The sequence below is a fragment of the Cavia porcellus genome, unplaced genomic scaffold, assembly GCF_034190915.1.
Source record: "Cavia porcellus strain 051 isolate PalLab524CR breed Dunkin Hartley unplaced genomic scaffold, mCavPor4.1 scaffold_20, whole genome shotgun sequence".
Classification (NCBI taxonomy): domain Eukaryota; kingdom Metazoa; phylum Chordata; class Mammalia; order Rodentia; family Caviidae; genus Cavia; species Cavia porcellus.
Genome location: NW_026947503.1, coordinates 8,561,145 through 8,567,660, shown reverse-complemented (window position 1 = coordinate 8,567,660; position 6,516 = coordinate 8,561,145).

Sequence of the window (6,516 nt, the reverse complement as noted above, 5' to 3'; positions counted from 1 at the left end):
TTGCCTTTCCTGGTAGATTCATTGTGTTGGGGTTCATAGAGTTGTAGTCTTTGCTATCTCTTTCTAGAATGGCCTTCAAAATACTTTGGAGTGCTGGTTTGGTGGTCATAAATTTTCTCAGGTTTTAGTTATCACAGAAGTGTCTTATTTCTCCATCAGTGTTGAAAGATAGTTTTGTAGGGTACATCAGTCTGGGTTGAAGGCTGTTTTCCTTTAGAGCTTGACATCCTTCACTCCAAATTCTCCTTGACTTGAGAGTTTGTGCTGAGAAGTTGGCTGTGAATCTGATGGGCTTTCCTTTACTAGTGATTGGCTTCTTTTCCTCAACAGCTTTTATGATTTCATTTTTGCAATGAATTTCTGGAATCTTGACTATGATATACCTGCCTGTAGATATTTTTACTTCATCATGGCTTATTGTAAACTCAAATATTGAGTTCAGTCATCCAAATATTGTAATCCTCCTTCTAGTTTACCTCAAAATCCAAAAAGTTATATTTATAACCCCACTGAGATGTTATTGAAACCCCAGCAAGTTAATTCCAATCTACCACCACCAATGCAACCTACGGCAAGAGTGAAGACACAAAGACATATTCCAAGTTAAGGGCAGCCAAAGGGTCTTAAGTCCAATCCTCTTGAGGACATGTGGACAAAGACCTTGATCCTAGGCTTCTCTCAGAATTTATTATCTTGTGAGGAAGGCGGGTGCTCAAGGATGTGTGACAGTGAGGATGACCAGAACTAAGTGAGTAACTTGAGCTGGCTGGCCAGGTGCAAGAATGGCATCTCTGTAAATTGCAGAGATAAAGATATGGAGAAGGATCAATTTACATAATCCAATTAATGTAGCAGTGTAATTGTTTTGGGGTGCTATCACTTCAGTTTCTGATATGCAAACTCTTGTGCCCTGGGGAGTCATAGTCTCTTATCTTGAGGCTGTACCCAGTTGATATTCCTGGAGTTATTTGCTCTGACATCTTGTGTGCTCATATCCTGTACATATTCTGTACTGTATGGAGAACACTATGTGAGGAAACAGGACTGTCTGTTGGCTTTAGAGATTACATATCAACAACTCAGCCAGCCTTATTTGCAATGCTTAGAGCCAACTGAAGAGAGAAGGAAATATGTTAGCCAGGTTTTTATATATCAGTATAAGAAAATGAGTCTCAAAATAAAGTCACAGTAATTGCTTTACATTCAAAGGGAGTCACTGGAGTTGTCTCCCACAGTGGCTAATTGGAGTTCTACATGGAGTTCTTATCTGTATATCAAATTCTTTTTCCATAACAGGGATATTTTCTCTCATGACATCTGTGATCAGCATTTTTATATCACTTGTGCTACAAGACAAAAAGAAAATTAACAGTGGCTACCATGTCTCTTTGTTTACTTTGAAAAAGTTGCCCATATCTTCACCCACAATAAATTCACAGAAAATAAAATAGTATAACATCAATCAAAACAAAAAATTGAAAGCATTATAGTCCTTCAAAACCAAATAATAGGAAAATCAACAATGGCTACAATAATGTCTCCTCTTTTCTTCAACCTGTCTATCCATATCTTCACACATATTGAAATCAAATAATAGAAAACAGACTAAAACCAATCAAAAGAGAGAATAAATAGACTTCAAACCAAGGTAACAGGAAATCAGTTATGGCTACCATGTTTCATTTTCTTCAAGTGCTTCATACCATCACAGACAATAAAATCAATTCTTGTAAACTCTTTAGGAGAAATTCTAGGCATGTATAAGCCTACACATGTGCATCTACCCTTTCTGTATTACAGGGAAAAACAAAACAAAACAAAACAAAATACAAGAAACAAAAGAGACAAATAATAATAACAAAGGAACAAAAATAACAGGATTTCAAAATAAGGTGGTAGGAACATGACAAAATTGTAATTTTGCATTCATATCCTCAAAAGAGTTACTCAGATTATCAGATATACGTATGCAAAATTGATCTAATCCTATGAATATTAACTGTTTTGTTCCAAGAACTAATAGAATTAATAGTAAAATCATCGTAGCTATCTTAAGCATATATATAGACATTTACATCTTTTCCTTCTTCCTTCTTTTCCCTGTTATTTTTCCCCTATGAGAAGTTTCTTATCCTTTCACAGTACTTATTGAAGATTTTGTATCTATTTACTCCTTTAGTTTCTTACACTAGGGAGACAATATGACATTTACACATGTGAGTTTGATTTATTTCACATATGAGCATGGTCTCAAGTGGCATCCATTTACCTATAAAAGCCTCAATATGATCCTTCTTTATTTGTTATTGTTGGTTTTCTTGATCCTGGCTGTTTTCTTCAGGAGTGAGATGGAATCTCAGTGTTGTTTTAATTTGCATTTCTCTAATGAGTAATGATGAACATTTTTCATGTATTTATTTGCCATTTCTTCAACTGAGAAGTGTACATTCATCTCAGATGCCCATTTTTGGATTGGGTCTTTGAATCTTGGGGGCCTGATTTTTTAGAATTTTTTTATATGTTCTAGATAGAATTCCTTTGTCTGAGAGACAGTTGGCTAAGATTCATTCCCAATTCATAGGTTTTCTTTTCACCCTCTTGGAGATTTCTTTTGACATGCAAAACTTTTTAATAAGAGGAGATCCCAATTGTTGATTCTAGGAAGTGTTTCCTGTGCAGTTTAATTTCTGTTCAAGAATTCTGCCTATCCCATGTCTTCAAGATTTCTATCTACTATATCTTCTAGAAGATTTAGTGTTCCTGTTTTAATATTTAGATCTTTGACCCATTTTGACATTAGTTGAGTGCATAGTGATAGGCATGTGTCTAGCTTTAGTTTACAGTGTGTGGAAAGGCAACTTTTCCAGCACCACTTATGAAAGAGGCTATCTCTCTTTCCGTGAACATGTTTGGCCTCTTTGTCAGAGATAAGGCAGCTGAGTGTGATTTTAGTTGTGGTTGTATCTTCTAATCTGTTCCATTGATCTTCAGGTCTGTTTTTATTCCAGTACCATGATGATTTTATTACAATAGCTTTGTAGTGTAATTTCTAGTAAGGAATTGTAGTGCCTACTGCGTTGTTTTTGTTACCCAGAATTGCCTTTGCTCTTCCAGGTCTCTTCTGTTTCCAAATGAATTTTAGGAATGATTTCTCTGCCAGTGTGAGTTATCCTAATGGTATTTTGGTTGGAATTCCATTAAATCTGTGTAACAATTTTTGGAGAATGGTCATTTTCACAATGTTTGCTATGAACATGGAATTCTTTCCATTCTTTTCCATTTTTTGAAATCTTCAATTTCTTTTCTCAGAGAATTATGATTTTCATTGAATAGATCTTTTACTTTATTTGTTGATTGATTCCAAACTATCTCATTTTTTTGGCTGCTATTGTGAAAGGTATGATTTCTCTCATTTCTCTTTTGGTGAGTTTGTTGTTTGTGTATAAGAGTGCTATTGATTTTTGAGTGCTGACTTTGTATCCACCTACATTACTGAATTTGGTTATTACATCTAGAAGTCTTTCAGTGGAGTTTTGTGACCTTTTTGTGTGTAGAGTATCACGTCATCTGCAAATAATAATTTAACTTCTTCCTTTCCTATCCTTATTCCTTTCATTTCTCTCTCTTGTCTAATTGCTCTTGCTAATGTTTCTAGCACTATAGAATACGAGTGGTGATAGTGGACATCTTTGTCTTTTTTTCTGATTTCAGAGTGAAAGATTTTACTTTTTCACCATTCAATATGATGCTGACTGTAGGTTTGCCATAGATAGTTTTTATCAGATTGAGGTAAAAACCATCTATGCTGACTTTCCATAGGGTTCTAATCATGATTGAGTGTTAGACTTTATCCAAAGCTTTTTTTTTGCATCTATTGAAATGATCATGCGATCTTTATCTTTAGCTGTACTGATATCATGTATGATGTCCATTAATTTGCATATGTTGAACCATCCCTGCACTCCTGAGACGAAGCCCACTTTGTTGTGGTGTGTAATCTTGGTGACTTGCTGCATCCTGTTTGCCAGTATTTTATTGATGATTTTTGTATCTATGTTCATTAGGGAGATTGACCTGTAGTTCCCTTTTTTGGTTGGGTCTTTATCTGGTTTTGTTATTAGAGTAATACTTGCTCCCAGGAATAATTTAAGGAGAGTTGCTTCCCTGTCAGTTTCTTTGAGGACTTTGAGGAGTGCTGGCATTAAATTTTCGTTGAATATGTTGTAGAGTTCAATTGTGAATCCACCAGGACCTGGGCTTTTCTTTGTTGGTAAGGTTCTAATTACATTGTCAACTTCATTCACTGAAATTTGATGATTCAGCAGTTTTATGTTTTCTTGATGCAGCTTCGGCAATTCATATTTTTTTAAGACTCTGTACATTTCTTCTGTGTTATTGAGCCTAGGCGAGTAAAGATTTTCAAATTAGGTATTGATGATCTTCTTTATTCCCACAGGATCAGCAGTGATTTTGCCATGTTTATTCCTTATTGCAAAAATTTGAGTTTTTTCTTTCCTTTTTAAAAATAAGTTTGGCTAGGGGCTTATCAATTTTATTCTTTCAAGGAGCCAACTCTTTGATTTATTATTTCTTTGTATTATTTTCTGAATCTCTATTGCATTAATTTCTGCTTTGCTCATTATAATTTCCTCATTTCTTTTGGCTTTGGGCTTGATTTGTTCTTGTTTTTCTAGATATTTGAGGTGTAGCATCAGATTGTTTGCATATGTTCATTCTGTTTTGCTGATGTGGGAATTCACCACAATAAACTTCCCCTGAGGGCTGCTTTCATTGCATCCCATAGGTTTCAGTAAGTTGTATTTGTATTTGTCTTTACTTGTAGATATTGTTCAATTTATTCTTTAATTTCCTCTGTGATCCATTGATTGTTCAGGAGTATATTATTTAATTTCCATGTGTTCATGGAGTTTTTGCAGTTTTTTGCCATTAATTTCCAGCTTTATAGCACTATGATCAGATAATATGCATGGGATAGTTTCAATTATTTTGCATCTACTTAAGCATGTTCTATGGTCTAGTATATTGACTGTTGTAGAGAATGTCCCATGTGAAGCTGAGAATAATATATATTCTGATGTTGGGTAGAAAATTCTCTGCTTATCTAAGTTCATTTGTTTACAAATTTGAGTACGTTCTGTTATTTCTGTGCAGATTGGCTGCCTAGCAGATCTGTCTCTTGGTGTCAATGTGATGCTAAGGTCACTTTTGTAGGGTACATCAATGTGGGTTGGAAGTCATTTTCTTTTAGGATTTGAAATATTTCCCTCCATACTCTTCTTGACTTGTGTTGAGAAGTCTGTTGTGATATTGATGGGCTTTATTTTATAAGTAATTTGTTTCTTTTCTCTTACAGGTTTTAATATTCTGTTCATATGTTAAATTTATGTGTCTGGATGTAGATTTATTTTGGTTATAGCTAATTGGAGTTTTATATTCTTGATTATCTGTATGTCAATTTCCTTTCCCATATTTGGGAAATTTGGGGCTATTTATTTTATAAATGGTCTTTTTATATCATTTATGCTGTCATCTTCTTTTTCATTTATACCTATCAATCATATTGCTTTTATTTGCGTCTTCTAGCACTTGTTAAATTATTTCCTGATTGCTTGTTATTTTTAAAATATCTTTTCTATCCTGTTCACCAGCTACAATTTTGTCTTCAAGGTCTGAAAGTGTATCTTCACTTTCACTGAGGCAGTTTTGCTAACTTTCAATGGAATTTTTGATTTCCTGTATATTTCTTTGAATCTGTTTCATGCATTGTTTATTCCCTATACTGTTCATTCAAGGATTCCATCTTTTTGTATTGTTTCTTTATTTTTTTCAACTGTATCTTCTTTAGAATTGTTCCATATTAATTTTATTATGTTTATCATTTCTTGTTTTACCTGGGAGATTATTTCTCATCTGAGTTCCTTTATAACTTCATGGAGTTGCTAACATTTCAGAAGATTCAGGTGTGTGGTTTACAATTTTTCTATGTCCATGTCTCCAGCCTTGTTTGGATGGGCTGGAAGTTTGATATTGCATTTTGCTCTTTTATTTTGTCGTTTTTCTGTATTCCCTGGGGCAGCCAGATGCAATGTCAATTGTTTCCCTGTATTAAAAATGGCTATCTGCCTCCTTGGCCCAGCCCCTGGTTCTTTGGCCTTGTGCCACAATATTTTCTATGATTCTTAGTCAATCTCAGTCTTGAAATACTAGGATGAACAGCTGGTTAGAATAATTACATCACTTTTGACTAGTGTGGTACCAATAATTTGCCACCTTTAGCTATGTGAACTAGATTTGTGGCTGTATAGCAAAATATAATACATTTTATAGTAGAATAAATTACTATTTAATCAATATTTCTTATTTTCTACAATGAGACATAATTTAGATACTATTAACATGTGAGAATTTCCAATATATTTTATGTACATCATGAATTTTAGTGATTAGGTTTTGGTTGTTGGATTTAAGCCATTCTTGTAGATATAGAGTCAATTT